Genomic DNA, 16,815 nt, shown 5'->3' with positions numbered 1-16,815 from the left:
CATTATTTTTGTCCCTCACCCCCGCACAGTCTGATTTTGCTGCATTTCTCCTTCCAGTCACCCACGAGCCCGTTTCCCCTCCCTCCCCTCATGGAGTCTGGGAGTCGCAGGATGGCTCGGGTTGGAAGGGACCACAGTGGGACCATCTGGTCCGACCTCCCTGCCCAGGCAGGGTCATCCCAGAGCACATGGCACAGGATAGTGTCCAGATTGTTCTGGAATATCTCCACTGAAGGAGACTCCACACTCTCTCTGGGCAAACTGTGCCAGTGCTCAGTCACCTGCACAGTAAAGAAGTTCTTCCTCATGCTCAGATGGAACTTCCTGGGCTTCGTTTTTTGCCCATTACCTCTTGTCCTGTTGCTTGGCACCACAAGAAGATGGTAGATTACTTACCCACTCACCTGCTCAATCACTCCCATCTCCTTTCCCAAGTTTCTAATGGATGGTGACCCTCTGTGTGACAACAGCCCCACTGTCCTGCACCCACACAGGTCACTGGGTGTCTAAAGAGCGAGGATGACATAGTCCTATAGTGAGTTATATGGGCTGTATGTGATTTTAATTGCACAAGGGAAATCAGAAGGGCTTAGCTGGCTGGAAGTAGAAGGTCTGTGCCTAGCTGAAGGATTTCTGCGGAAGTATTAGTTTCAAAACAGAAGAAATGCTTGGAGATTCTGAGCATTGAGACAGGCAGCGTCATGGGATAAATGGAGGTGAAATGAAAGACAGGACAAATGTGATTAGTGGGAGACAAAAAATAGAAATATTGATATAGAAAATTGAAGTTCTTAACACTAATGTTGATACAAAGGTTTTGACACAAAGGAGGAAAAGAATGAGCCTGGAAGACACATTATGGAGATTTTGAAAAAAATTGTCTGTCAAGAAGTCAGTCCATTTCAATAATTTCAGCAAAAGAAAGAGGTTAATGGTGGCCTTCCAAAAAAAAAAAAAAATCAGAATTTAACTCCATCAGTTACGCTTTTGGATTAGAGAAACAAGAAGGGTGGGGTAGTAGTAGAAATCTAAACTCCTTGGGGAAAAAATAGATTATATTGTAGATTCCATGAGACATTAACACATCACAACCAAAACCACGTTTTAGAAATGCCTCTATTGAAGTTCTGGGTATTTTTAAGGGAAACAGAGGAACTAGAGAAGGAAAGGTTGGCAGGATGAAAGCTATGAGGAGAAAGATGCTCTTTCCAAACAGCAACTTTTTTCCCCGAAAACATTATTTCTTTTTGCAGAACTAAAATATCATCTTAGTAATAATTTTACTGTTTTTGAAGTTCTTGTACAATATAATTATAAGAGCACAACACCTTAAAAATGCCAAAAGTATTAGCTAGAGGACCCCTGCTAGTTAGATACCGAGGCAATAAAATCACTGGTTGAGATTAGAGAGATTAGAACCACTGGTTTTCTAGCCAGCTTTTATCTAAGTCTTAATAAACAAAAGAGGGGTAATTTATTATATCATAAATGATTAAATATGTTAACAAACACAGCAACACAAGGTCCTTTTTCTTTAGAGCCTTCTGGGAATAACGTATATATTAGGATTGCACATTTGCACAATATTTCTAAGATCCATAACATGATGTATTTAATATTATCTATTTTATTGGAATATTATATCAAATGGATTTAGAATTCAAGTACCTATATTTGAAATAATATGAAAAGATTAGTATGTTTGGATAAGTATTTCTTAGTGAACTTTAAAGTCTTTCTCCAGAGATGCAGAAAACAGAAATAAGAGATTTTGTTACTTTCTTGATCCCTTCCTCCATTAAGGTTTTATCACTTTAAAGTTGACCTGATGTGACCTGATGTGGTTAATTCTCTAATACATAGTTTGTAACTGGGTAGAGAATAGGCTTATATTAGAGACACCAGCCAATAGCAAGGTACATAAGGAGATAGGAAAATCAGCATTTATCCGGAAAAAAGAAAGGCATTTGAAAGCATAGCATCGGCATAGTATAAGATTTAGCCAATAATAGTTGTTAGCAGATTTCCATTTTCCGTTCAAATATTTTTTAAAATGGACTCAAACATCATGACTGTGAAATGAAAATGTTTTTGCTGCTTTGAAGTGTACAGTAGGTTAGGTGCAGGTTTTAACCAGATCAGTGTTTATGACCATAATGAGCTGTATTGGGACCTATTGCTTGGGACCTCTGTGATCAGAGCAGCACATCATCTGTATTTTTCAAGTGTTTCAGATTTTGTTTTCTGAGGATCATAAGATGCCAGAATTAAATGACTCTAACAGAAACGTTAGACTCAAAATGAAGTTGTTTACTGTGTGGCCTTTGTTTCTCTTCCAGCTAAGGAGGAGGTGGGTCACAGAGCACAAGAGCTCGATCAGTCCAGCTGGCAGGAGTGGTAGGGACAGAGGGACGTGTGAGGCTGCTGGGGTGTTACAGCAGTTACTGCAGAAGATTGCTCAGAGTCAATATACAGTGTTTAACTTTGATTAGCCCATGTGTTATTTAAGTGTTTCCTATGGCCCTCTTCCTTCTACAGGCACGAATTTTTGTGATCTGTTTCCTCCCCCAATAAATATACAAAAGCACGAGATTTTAATATGAAGCTATTATCTCTACACTTGTAGACAAAATTTTTTGTTCATATCTTCTTATTGGCTTAAAGATTCAATATACAGAATTTTCTGTTCTTCTTATAAAAGTTGTGATATTTAGTAGAGACCTTGAATGCCAACACTGTAGGAAGGGACAGGATTTCACTGTATATCACATTGCTTGTCAGGAACAGGGGAACACTAGTGGTTTGGCACAATGTTTTCTTCCATAAAAATCATTGCAAATGTATCAGACCAAAGAGACAAGAGCTGATATGCTGGCTCAAACTTTTGTTCTTTTTGGGTTTTCTGTGAGGCCCACTGTAAACAAACAACAAGTCACATAGATGCACAACTGCTTACTATTTTTAGACCAAGAATCATGTTAAGAGCTATATATTGGCTTCTGTATGTGGTAGAGCTAAAGTCAGTTAAAGTTTTGTTACTACAGGCCTCTCATTTATATATCTGTATTTCCTCTGTTGATTCTACCTCTGGTAGAAAAAGTCTTTTACAGGACTTGTTGGTGCCTGCTGTACCTCCATCCTAGGAGAGAGGGATGCTTCAGTGAGGCAGTGTGACACAGAGTGTTTCATTCTTCCTTGTCAGCGAGGTTGTTTGCCCAGGACCATCTGTGCCGCTCAGATTACCCTGCTCCGGGTCAAGCGGTCACCGAGGGACCATTTCCCACACCTCACTTAACGCTCCTAGGCCTGGACACAGGTACTTTTCTCAGTCAGCACCCCTGTGTGTAGGCCCAGGGCTCTGCAGCAGTGCCCTGCACCCTGGCAGGAGGTTGTGTTGCCCCAGGGCTGCTCTGGGTCTCGTGGTCTATTCACACCAGTCCCTACAAGCGGGGCATGCACAGAGCAAACCCCACAGCCTGGGCAGTTGTTTGTTTACTTATTTATTCTAAATGTGCCAGAGAGGATGTCAAAACTTAAATCCAAAGCATATCACCGTAACCTGAGCAACTGTAACCATTAGAGCCACTTCACACTTGAATAGTTTCCCTACCTTAAATTTCTCCTTCATTTTTCTAGTTCCAATTTTCTGGAGGTGAGAGAGGGAAGAGCAGAATTTTTGAATGAATTGTAAGTGGAATTTAATACTTAGCAGCTTTCTGAAAACCTGGATTTTATTTTTTTTTTTAGCTTTAAATACTCATCTTGGTTTTTACTTTAAAAGATCCGATTGCTATTTCATATTCCTGTTGTGTGGCATGTGTGACAGCTAACGAATTCAGCTAAAAATCAGACTAAAATACATTATTATTGTGCAATCCCAGGACAAAAATAATGTAAACTCATGTACAGCATTTTCAAACATTAGTGGAATGGTAGGATCTAGACAATATGTAGGTATTAAATCAATAATCCAGACATTGAAGGGAATTCCTCGGACAGCTGTTGGATTTTTCCCCCTAATCAGTAATAATAATCCAATGGTGTTTGAAATGGCATGAATGTATATTGGAATGCATTTTTGTGCTGATATTTTCTCATGCATCTCAATGACTTCCTAAAATACAAAGAAGACAAAGTATATATAGCCATGGATGTGCTGTGAAAAAGCTGCTGTTTGGATCTATGAAGTCTGTGCAAGATCTTTAGCCCTTACTGACAGATACCCTAAGCTGGTTTACCCGCAGGATGACCTGCTATCTCTTGTTTCCTGGCAGAATGACCCTGATGGATGTTAGTGCTTGTGCCAAGTTCTGTGTGGCAGAAGGTGTGTGGGAACCAGGCCCACAGATTTTGAGGGACAACAGGGCTGGGGGAAGGGCAAGCTGACCTATTAAGTCTCTTCCATCTCCACTGTCTCCAGTTTTGCTTTTATATGGATTTCAGTGCCATGGAAATGTTTATTCTGTTTCTAGTAGCTGTGTAGACATATACAATACCTAGTTTCTAGGCTGGGCTAAGTTATTTTTTTATAAAGCTATAACCAGCATACTTGGGCTGTCCAGATTCCTATTTAAAAATACAAACATTTTTCTTTGTTCTTCTCTGCTTCACTGCACTATTGGGGCTTACTTATTTCAGTGTCATCCTTCCTAACCTAATCCAAACAATAACCTTGGCTCAACAATTTAAACATATTGAATCCCCAACCAGAGTAGTTTTCCCTAGTAATACTCTGATTACAGCAGCTTTTATGTCTGAACAGGAAAGGACCTTAAACACTAAATCTCATCAGCACTGTAAAAAATAAGTGGTGAGCATCAGTCACATTTTCTTGAAATACCACAAGTCTTTCTTGAGGCCTAATCCTTTAATCTCTGGATTTTGGGCACTTCTGTTCTGATTACTAGGGATCAAAAGGTTTGGCAAATACTCTTCAGACCACTCTTCAAAGTGGCCACTGTAATATTACCAGGTTGTTATGACAATTGTATGATTTTTTTTTTGGTAGCTGGTATTTTTGGAAAAAACAGAAAAATTAGTTGATCCCCCATTGAAAATTAATAAAAAAGGAGATGCTCCTCCAGTACAGACGTTCAGAGGATTTGAGAACATGGCAATGTTGAAGTAAAGGAGAAATACCTTTCTCTGATGATGGAAATTCCTCCTACCATGTAAGATGCAACATTTCTAATGGAGGGTACCCTTAAAGGGCTGCTGGAACATGTACAAATGCTGTTTCCTAGCTTGTCCCCAAAGCTACAGAGGGATAATTCATTTTACTGCAACTGGAAATCTTATGCCATTTCCTGCCTGAAATACTGTGTGATGTTACATATCATAAAAAGGAAAGAGTTTTACATGACATCCATGGGCCAAAGTCAGTCCCTTAGGCCCTCCTATCAGTCAGGTTTGTTAGATGTTCATTGGTCTGCTCTGGAAGTACACAGTTTTCTCCTAAATGAAATAATTTCCTCATCCTGTTTTAAACAAAGGCGATTTAAGTTGAAACAAATCAGTGACTCCTCCTTCACAATTTTTATTTTACTTATTGCAAACTAGAAATAAAATTGAGCTGAATGTATTCCCCTATATTTGAGCACTGGGACTCCAAAAGACTCTCACTTCACATGTTAGATCTCCATCTCAGGAAGACAACTCCACCTCACGTCTTCTAGAGAGAGCTAACAAGGTGCTTTTAAGAAATCCCTCGTTTTCAACAGAGAGGCATTCTTTTGACAGGGCAGATTTGGGAAAAGGAACAATTTTGTCACCTAAATGCAGGGCCCTGCAGTTATAACAGGAGCAAGTGCAAATCTCTCCATTCAGTTCCTGTTCACCCCACCCTTCATCTCTGGGCTGCATTTATTGTTGGTGTCGCTGCTGTTGTCAGTAAGAAATCCAACTGAGTATTTAGAACCAGAACCCCAGAGCCTGAAACAGCCAAATACTCTTCTGCTCATCATGAATATTTCATTTGTGTAGGTGTGTCATCACTTGCATCCAGTTCCTCTTCACTTGGAAGATTATGTTCTGCTACAGAGCATAAATTCATTAGAAAAACACTCTTTTGTACTGTTGCTTTCATGGGGTTTGCCACATTCTATATCTGAGTGTGCATATCAAGGGTGAATGCAGGTGAGGGCTTTCAGAGTTACGTTGCTGTGTTGACAGCACCACAACAGGTCTGACCTTTACTATCAAATTGAATATTTTTATTAATTTTTCATTCAGTGCAGAGTAAGGCATATTGGGTTTGAAATATTCAGCGACTCTAGTGTGCTATCACCAAGTAAATGAATGTGATGGAACAAGTACAAACAAGTTATAACATTTTAAAGCGCCAGTGTTAGCATTCAGTGGTAGCCTTAAACTAGAAGAACACATGGTTTTGCATATTCTGTGTTGTTTGATAAAAGGAATGCTAATTGAGTTGGTAGTGTCAGTTCAGCCCTTGGCTTCCCTGATAATGCCTGCTCTCTGTTAGGAAACTTGTGTCAGTGTAAGAAAAGGAATTATAAGTCAAGCTCTGTGCCCCTGTGTAAACCACCAGTATGAACACACTTGTTTGTGCATTAAACTGCCCTGCAAAATTGCTTCAGCTTAGAGGAGATTCGAAGTTTCTCTCTCGCTGCAGTAAAAGATGTGTAGCTCTGAGTCGGCTGGGGAGAACTCTCGTTTGTTATCTCCTGCCTGTTTTCATAAACAAATGCCGACAGCAATTGTTTTTGCAGAGCCAGCAGAAATTCATAGAGGTTTTCTTTTTGTTGTTCTGCCACACAAAAAAAAGATGTCATTTTAACAACAGAATGTTTGATAGCTTTTAAAAATACAAAGCCCCGTTTTCAGGCATGCTGAGCCCCCGTAATTTCTCTTGAAGTCACCTCTTGCTGCAGATGCCCCACAGCACTCTGAGGTGTCCCTCGCATTCAAGATCCAAGTACAACACCAGGGAACATTTCTGATGTGAGCACAGTCACCAGGAAAAGCACAGAGGCTTTGTTTTCTGTACACCAAAACAAATTGGACTTCTGGAAGGTACATATGTTGAACGTGTTCTTAAACTTTGCCAAGCTCCCATCTCTGCCATCAGCCTTAGCAGTAAGCTGCAAGTCAGCTTAAACTAAAGCAGGGTTTGTGGAATGGGAATCATTTTGTGAGCAGGAATGCAGAGGTAAGATTGGACGTAGCTGCTGTGGGACAGAGCAGAGGGAAACAGCTGTCTGTTGAGGAAACTCTCTGTTGCAAAAGTAACCCCAGACACTGAACTCAGTTCAGGCCAGGCCCACCTGAGACAAGTTTAAAGGTTTCTGTTGTGTGGTGACAATGGTTTTTTCCCTTACTGCAGCTAAGGTTTTCCTAGGATTCATGCCTCGTCAGGCAACAGTTAACAATACCAAAACACCCAAGATGTCCATTCTCTAACAAGAACAAGTACATAAATACAAAATGCCCTTGCTTCCATCCCATTGCTCCTTACTGTTCTCTTTCCTAAACAAAGTTTAATCACTACTTAATTTAGGTATTGTATATTCATTGAGTGTTACAGAACAGATGTAAAAGTGGTGCAGTGGCAGGTAAAAAGTTCTCCAGTCCTTTAAAATTGTTATCAACTTGTTTATTAGCATTTTTAAGTGAATGTCTGTGTTCAAATGTTCTGAACCTTTAGTTAACAAGGTAGGAAAGATATAAAAACTGGCTGAAGTTAATTTTGAACAGATCAGCTTTTATGCCTTTGGCTGCCCTGAGTAAAAAGAGCACTCCAAAGGCATTTAAGTTCAAAGACTAGGTTGTGGGTTCTTTTCACTAGAACCTGATCAAAAGAAAAAGATCCATTGGAACAGCTATTTTGTTTACTCAGATTTGGACTTTCTCCTTCAATGTTGGCAACTCAGATTCTGTAAGATCATGCCTCTGCTTAAGAAGCAGCGAGTTGAATGTAGAGATAAAAGCAAATGTTTGCATCAAAGAATTCTCACTGTAAAAAGATAGCTTGAAGAGTGAAAATATTAATTGTAAGATTATTGCTGGTATCAGTATATTGAAAAATTTACACCTAAGTGCAAAGTTGCATTTGATAATTTTTTTAATGCAAGAATGAACATGTAAAAGCTCTGGTTATATTCTGCTGTGCCTCTTTTCATTGTAAACTGAGTCTTAAAATGTACTTAAATAGAATTAAAACTTAAAATAACAAATTCTGGACTGAGATTGTCATAAACTGAGGTCACACCTCCAGTACAGTGGCTTCACTTCTGTGAGGATCACCTGCCTATCAGTGCTTACCCAGGCTGACCTAACAGCTGTATTGCAGGAGATAGCCTTAGTGCAAACTTAGTCCAAAAGTGCACTAAACCCCCACACAGCTGATACTGTGAGGCATGAAAAGCTGCTGTACTCACTGTAAAGGCACTGTTTATGCAGGAAGTCATTATCTCTGATGTGAATTTTAATGCATTCAGTGGCAACAAACATCGAGGCTTTTCTTAGGAATTATCTACTTAAAAGGAGTGTGTGATGCTGGTCATGTAAGGTTGCTGAAGTCTATTAAATAATCTTTCTCCTTGTTTTAAATATTAGAAGATTAATTAGTTCAGTTAGAAGTAGAATAGTTTTAATCTAAAATCAGGTTAAGGAGATGCTGAATACAATAAAATCATCTTCCCATTTTCTAACAAGCTAACTGAGCAGAGGAGCAGGGGTTTCTGAGTGTCAGACTCCCAGGGGTTTCCTCACAGCACCCCTGGGGTCTGTTCTCTTGCTGTGTAACAACTCTGCAGCAGGCCTGAGTTACTCATGTTCTTCTGCTCCGTTCCTTGGCCTGAGGCACAGAACAACACAGTCTGTCCCATGTGCAGAGGAAATCAGAGAAGGAACTTTCTCTGGCTGATTTGGGAGATGATGCTGAAGATCACACAGACTGAGCAAAAGGAAAACAGATCCCCAGAAAGCTTTGTCAGAGCTCATTTAGCCTTGGTGAATGATCTAAGGAAAGGGTCTCCAAAGCCAGACTGGGACAGTGCAGAGAGAGCTGTTAAGAGTTCAGCACGTAAGTTGTGAGTGGCAGTGAGCAGAGTTAGTGGAGGTTTTTCTGAGGGCTCTTTGAAGTCAAAAATATAGGAGGCTGAAGAGAAGAAATCACTTAACCAGCACACAAGAGGAAATTAAGGACTGGAAAAATCCTTTTAACATATTGCTTGTGAAAGAGGAAAAAAGCAGGTAATGGCAGTGAAAAATAAGTTCATTTTCCCTTTTTATTTTTGAAGTCGGCACAGCGTGAACAGTAATCGTGCATCCTTCTTCTGTGCTCCTCTGGCACCGTGACCAAGGGCTGGCCTGTAGTAGAGAAACCACCTCCACTAAGGTTGTGGTTTATTTTCCATGCAGCCTCTCCAACTGTGTTGACATTAACCATGAAGCTGCAGGGAATGTTGTTCCATGCCATGTGCAATGGTGTTTTTCCTTCTGTGGTCAGCTGTCCAACAGGAAATGGAAATTAACTACCTCCTTTCTGGGTTGCATCGAACAGCTGTTAGACAAGTGCCAACCATTAGTGTGTCTGAGCATTCAGTGTTTTACAGAGATTTGAGTTTTGTTGGAGATTCATTCTAATGTCGGAGTTCTGTTTTTATCTATCTACATTGCTGAATGAAATTTCTCAATTTTTTTCATCTCCTTTGGAATGGAAATCAGTCCATCTCCTGAAATATTGCTTGTGCTAATCAAAACATTTTTATTTTTCCTGAATGACCTGCTAGTTGAGTTAATATTTGCCTTTAAAGTTTGGTTTCTCCTGGCAGAGGGAATAGTTTAAATTGTGTCTGGACTACAGCAGAAAAAAAATCATAATGAATGTGAGAGAGATGGAAGAAGCATATCTAGTTCCTGCAAGTAATGTGAGGTACCCTATTTTATTTCTTTAATTATGGCTATGCTGTACTGTTTAAAACTAGAAGATTTCTTCTTTTGCTTTAAATCTGTTCCTAATGTTTCAGGCCGTGTTTATCCTTTAAATTAGTAACATGATATGAAACAATACTGTCTCTTGCCAAGTTCTTTCAGAATTTACCTTTGTTCATGCATTTAGCTCCATTTTTTAAAAAGTGTCCCTGTTAGCACTTTCCAACCTGCACTTCTTTGCTTGCCTTACCTCGTTTTCAAGTTTTTCTATTCTGTACCTAATTTTCGTGGCAGGCACTAAGATGCAGAGACCTGCCTTGGGATGGGTGCTGAGTGATCTGGAGTCTCTGCAGTGTGAATTGCAGTCACTGACACAGAGAAGACCTGAGCTCACTAACTCAGCTTTCCACTCCTGCTGTGATATTTGTGTCTAGGTGACTTTAACCTTTCACTCTTAAAATAGCTGCTTGTTGCCACCGCTGGTTCGGCTCCGGGAGAGCACCAGTCTACAGACTGGTAACAACCGAACTTCTGTGTTCTAGGTCAACAAGTGTTCAGACATTCATCACAAAAGCAGATGAATCAGTGGCAGAAGTAGTGAGGAATTGCTCCTTTGGCTGAGGCAGAAAAACTGGAGAATGGAAGGGGCATTTCATTATCTCAGACAGCAGAGAGTGCTGACACTGTGAGTCTATTGGCACATGCACACGGTTTGACAGTGACAGCTATCATGTCCAAATTTCTATGGCGTTTATTCATAATAATCTCTCCTTCTCAGTAAAAAAACAAGGTTCTGGTGACCTTTCTGAATTTGTTTTCTGCCATAAACTATGTATCTTAAAGTTTAGATTCAGCTGAACTCCCTGGCTAAGGCCAGTCTGTTTGTTTGTTTGTACTTTGACCAAAGGATTACATTGACGGTTTCCCAGGATCCAAAATTGTGTTTAATCTGTTTACAGAGCTACATGTATTATTTGAATGAGAAAGAAGGGAACGAAAGTGGCCATATCTACATCAGCTGGTAGCTGCTCCCAGGAAGCAGCAATTACTGTCTAGCCTTCTTCCCAGGAAAGCTCTCCCAGCTGCTTCCCATGCCATGTAACTGTGCAGTGCATGGGCACACAGAATATCAAAAAAAAGCATCAGAGAGCAATAGACACTAATATTTGAGTAGATTAGTAACAATTAGAATCATTCCCACATGAACAGAACTGAAGGTGATTTCTCTTGCAGCTGTCAGATGGAGCTGACCTGGCGAGGGCAGGACTGTGTGTTTGCCATCAGGATCTGTGCACTTGCAGCAGGGGAGGGACTCGGCCCTGGCACTCTTGGACGGTCTCACCTCTTTCAAATTCTCTCAGCCTGTGCAGTACCCTGCGATTTTCCTCTTTGCTTTTTTTGGTCCCAGCTCACACATTTGTGAATCATTCAAGGGGAAAGTTTGAGAGATGCTATGTGTCAGGTCAGCCTAGGTTCATTCACTGTATGTCCTTAGAAAGCCAGAGACACTGGTGTGTAAACAAGGGGGGAGGGGAAGGGAAGGTTTAACAAGACAACGAGAGTTAATCTTTGCTTTCAATATTGCCTATAACTTGGTTTTCTGATTACACACTAAACTACAGTTGTATTTTCTTTAATTCAGTTACACAAACACGGCAGCCAATCCACATTCCTGCACTCTATGTGTTGTGAGGGGTGCACAGAGAAAACCTTTGTTATATTTGTGGTGCTAAAGGAGCTGTTCATGTTAAACCATATTCCTCCACACAGCAACAGCAAAGTAAATGACAGCATTAATTCGATCCAGAATGCTTGATAAATTGAGAGGGGTTGTTTACCTAGTGTATGAAAAAGTCTCTTGGGGATGGGTTTTATTGTGATCTGCATAGTCATCCATCTTCCTATACTGTCCGTGCTCATGTTTGTGAGTAAAACATATACAGTAATTTAGCATTCAGATAATCCCACTGCTATAATCCAGACAGATTTAGCTCAAATTTCTCTGGGATTTCTATTATCTAGATTTAGCAGTGTGGTGTTGACTGGATATTTTAAATTGCTGCAAATGCAATTTAACATATTTTGATGTTCCCATAATTGAAGCTGTGGATTCTTCCTGGCATTAACCACATGTAAAAATGTATCTTTGTGAGGACAGTGATTGCACAGCTGGAGCACGGGTTTAATGGATTCCAGCTATTTGACTACATACCACATAAGATCATAGAATGTTTATATGAAAACCAGTGTAACATATGTTAAAATATTAATGAGAATAGTCTGTAGACATCATCTTTTTCAAAATGAATTCAACTGCTTCAATTTTAATAATGTTTTATTACAGTATATTAGACAATATGATAATATAGAGCCTGGCTCTCTTACAGCACTTTTCCTAAGCGGATCAGAACTTTTATTGTTTTTCAGTTTCAAGGAAAAGAGGAAGTCGGGGGGGGGGGGGAAGAGAGTAGCATTATCCACGTGAAATGAGGAGATATTAAGTCCAAGTGCACTGGGCACCTTTTGCAGCAGACCACCCTTTGTCATATGTTCCTCTGATTAATTGCAAATGTATTCAAGGGAGCAGAGCAGACACTGTAGAGGGGGTCCAAATGTTCTTGTACCAAAAATGCCAGCCCTCCCACACGGGCTAGCTTTGGTGGAGCTGCAGGAGTAAGAATGTTTGTGTGGGAGATTTTTAGGAGGGAAGTGTACTGTGGGAAAAATTGTAAAGCTTCTACCCGAGTAGCTCAAGTGAGAGTGTCTGAATTGAGGCAAACAGGCAGAGCAGGGCAAAGCATGCTCTGTGCTCTGCCTTGTTATTGTGTTGTAAATGCACCAAGTACATTGTTCACCCCCGGGCCAGATCTTCTGGGAAGAGGCTTGAGCACACTTGGCAATACTTTGATGCTAAGATTGTGTCATCCATAAGTGTCTGAGAAATTCAAAACAAGGAAACCATTTGGAAATGTTTGGAAAACAAACTATTTGGAACCAATTGTGGGATTTGGGATGCTGTGTGTCATATTTTTGCTCCCTGAACTGGAGGATTCAGACACCAGTTCAGTGGGGAATTTCAGGTGTTCTGCCCCTGAAAGCACCTCCATCATGTGTGTTCCAGGTACCTTCTCTGACTGTGCATTATTGCCAGCCCAAATAACTGTAACATTCTTGAGAGAGATTTTTGATTTGAAGAAATAGAGAGGATGTTCATTTAATCAGTTGAGACAAAGCTGGTCCAGGTATAAAATTTGTTCTCTTAGTCCCCAGACTGCAGCTTTGCAAGAATGATGAAAAAAGAGACAAACCCAAAAAGCATGAATGAGAGAGACTTTTATAGCTGACAATCATGCTTCTGGGTAAAACCCTTCTGAAAGAAATGTGCTGTGTCTATGTGGCAGTACTTTTGGTTTCAGACTCGCTCTGAGTTATTCTTTGCAATACTCCAGCAGTTGGGTTTCAGAAGCAGCAGCTCTTACGGACTTGCCACAAAAAAAAAAGTCTGTGTTCGCTCCCCTCGTTTCGATGCCCCTGTGAAAGCTGTGGGCCTGCTCCTGCTGCACTGGCAGCCCCTACTTGTGGTGTGAGAAACCATATTGATGCTGAAATAGCTATCAATATCCGTGTTTGATCCCCAGTAAGTCAGAACTATGAAGCTGTAATGCCAGCGAGATGGAAAAGCAATCTGATAGCTCTTAAACTGCTCTTTCCTCCAGACGGTGCCTGGGGCACCAGCTGTTGCAGATGGGAGTTTTCAAGGCCCAATTCGTTTCTCAGAAGAATCTCCTTAGACCCCTAAAGTGATATCAAAACCTGAGATAAGCAAAAGAGTTTAAAATGGACCTGACATAACTGTGTATCAGCTGCATCTTTATCTGGACAGAAGTATAAATCAGTCTAAATTTTTTACAGTCAGCATCTGAGGAAGGTGACAGTGCACCCACAGACCTCATTGCTGCACGCTCAGCTCGACTCACCAGACTCACCAGTTGCACTATGGTCGCCTGCTTTTTTTTTTTCTTTGCATTTTTTTTCGTCCTGTTATATCCTGACCCCTCATTCAGCAATTGTTTTGATTCATGCTGAGGACAGTTTTACTCACTCCCTTTGGATTTTCACTTGCTAATGCCAATGCATCTCAAAATATCATCTTCCCAAGTTATTAGATCCAGGGTTTGATGATTCTTACTGGGCTTACTGGAAGTATCAAACCAGGAAAGAAAGACCAAGAAATGAAAGAGCACCGTGTAAATATTGACAGATTGTTTTCATGACTAAGCTATGATTATCCTTCATTAATTTGTCTATGCTTTCAGGAAGGGAGGAAATTGCTGAAAAGCATAGTAGTATTTTTTACAACAGACAACTGTGTACTGTGATTGTTGAAATTTTTATTCAAGAAATCTCTCAGAATGAAAACAAAATCAGAAAAAATGTCTACTCTTAGAGAGAGGCAGGTCTTATATGCTTAAAAGTAACACCAGCATGTTCTACGTCTGCATCTGTAATTTGAGATTAAATACACTATGGATAAGTTAAAGACATAATCTTTTTTAACCACTTCCCAGGCATTTATGCAGTATATTGTTTCCTTTTTGATAGTTAAATTACTAGTAATCAAGCTCTGTAACTCAGTCGTGGCTGTGTTTGTCCTCTAACATGGCTGTGCAGCTGCATCACCTCCTCTGAGCTGCAGCAACACAGTGAGGGCAGAATCTGGGCCTGTAACATTTAGTTAATCACACTGTGTGCTATTAGCAGAGCTGATACCTTTCTACCCCCTCCCTTAGCCTGGTGCTGGAGAAATAAAGCAACTCAAACTACTCAATTGCTGCAATTCTGAAAACAGATTTTCGGTGCAAGAAGTTGCCATCTGCACAATCATCCTTTTCCTTTTCAAGTAGCAAACAGCCAGAAGGTACCAAGCCCCCTCTCTGTGTTGCAGAGGGAAGAATCCCAGACATGGCTTTGGTAGCTGTGCCCTGCTGGCTTTTTTAACCCATTGAAGTATTTTCTAAAGATGCTCTTCTTTCCACGTGCTTGGCTGGTGTTATGGTGACCATGAGAGAGTATATCAAGTTACTAGTATGGGAGTAGCCCTTCCAGGAAGCCAGAGGGCATGTTCAGTGCAAACTGTTTTTAGAAGCCTAAACAGGCACAGCTCTAAGTTGAGTGCCTGCTAAGTTAATAAAAGGACTGAACATTGCTTCTCCTACCTCTTGCATGTGGACAGAACACAGCCTGTGTCTGAGACAAGCCTTACTCCTGGGTTGATATGACATTTAGGTAATTGGCCCTTACAACATTGTGTAAATAGCAGTATTCTAAAACTGGGGTTAGACAGTCGGATTTTTGAGCTTGGGTTTTGCTAGAACTTGACTTTTTACAAAGTGAAAGGGGAGAAACAAAGAAATGCCCCAACATGGGAAATTTGTATGAACAAAATGTGATCGACTCATTCTAGGGGTTAAAGTGAATGAGCAGAGTGAAAGCTGCATCTACTTCCTTTCTTTCTGATGTTTTCCTTGCTTCATGAAGGAAAGAAAATTGTCTTTCTCAGGAACATCAAGTTAGGAAGGTGACCTACCAATTTATTAATTTTGCTCTTTACATGTGGTATAAAACATCCAGATGCAAAGTGCTCTGGTTTGTAAACAGAGCTGCTCTACTAGAGGTTGTTCACATTAAAACAGCTGAAAAACCATGAGCACCATCTCAAATGGTAAAGTCAGGATTTTATTACTTATAAGGCCCCCACTTTCCTCCTATTCCCAGATCATACCAGTTGTAAAATGGCATCTCTTATCTAAATTTCCATAATTTCACACATAATATTTATTAAAAATCAATTTAAATATGAGTCTTCTCTTAGGTTCACTTAAAACCAGCAGAGGACATGAAGTGCTCTCTTGTACTGAGGTTCATACCTTGGTTTCTTTTTCTTTTGAATTATTGGAGCAATGTTAGAAACATGACAGTGTGGGAACAGCTGGTTTTTGCCTTACATGGTATTGATTTGTAAGAGTAGCAATACTGTAACTGTTCAGCTAATGAAGACATTGATAAAGCATCTTGATAAAGGATGCCATTCTTCTCCCATCTAAACTTGATACTGGCTGTTTTGCTGGGCTGAGCATCCAACCCAAACACTTTGGTTGAGACCACAGAGCTGCCTGTGGGTACCGACAAGGCTGTAACCACCAGTGCTGACTCAGTCACTGCCATGTCAGCTGACATGGAAACTGCTACCCAGCCTTTCCCTCCCACCCCCATTCACATGTTGTTATCTGCCTGTGGACCAGGTTCCCTCAACAGCTCTCTGGCTTCATCCCTATCTCAGTGGGGACCTCTCTTGATAGCCCAGTTTTGGCTCTGAGCTACATCCAGTGCCTACATAGGATAAGTGTAAGATTTCATCCAGATGGAATTTTGAACAACATTTTCTTTTCAACGTTCTTTGCTCCAAGCCCACAGAAGATTGCTTCAGCCCAACAGAACCAAGTCCCATCCTTCAGGCAGCTGAGCCAGTTGCTGTCCTTTGCCTGCAGTGTAATTATTCTGTGGGTTCCACAGAGCAGGCATTGCACCCAGGGCTTCTGCTCTGCACCTGGGATCTGAATGTGCTGCTGACATCAGGACCACACAGTGCCTGACAAAGGTAGATGAAGGCATTAGGAATCTGGACCTTTGTACGTATCATAAATAAACAAATCTTTCTTTTCTTATATTTCACCCTGATAAGAGAAAATGTCTGTGCTCCAGCTCAATGCTGGTGAGTCAAACTCTGTGTGAAGCTTATAAAGTCATGCAAATAGATTATATTACTTTTTCCCACCTTGATTCAGATTATAAATTAATGAGATTTAGTCCACCACTCCTTACTGAGGAATTCTGCAATCATGCTGAGGAAAACTTCCC

General features: G+C 40.5%; 1 long non-coding RNA gene across 1 annotated transcript; it reads left to right on the top strand.

The window, feature by feature from the left end:
- The first annotated feature begins 434 nt into the window (after positions 1-434).
- LOC114056354 lies at positions 435-13,715 on the top strand. Its single transcript, XR_003570984.1, has 4 exons — positions 435-502; positions 3,095-3,316; positions 3,637-3,687; positions 13,614-13,715. It is a non-coding gene; the product is annotated as an uncharacterized LOC114056354 (long non-coding RNA).
- The last annotated feature ends 3,100 nt before the right edge of the window (positions 13,716-16,815 follow it).

The sequence above is a fragment of the Empidonax traillii genome, unplaced genomic scaffold (assembly GCF_003031625.1).
Source record: "Empidonax traillii isolate 1590-97213 ecotype Southwest subspecies unplaced genomic scaffold, ASM303162v1 scaffold90:size2128546, whole genome shotgun sequence".
Lineage (NCBI taxonomy): Eukaryota > Metazoa > Chordata > Aves > Passeriformes > Tyrannidae > Empidonax > Empidonax traillii.
Note: the sequence above shows the minus strand (reverse complement) of the source record. Positions and strands in the feature narration are given on the sequence as shown.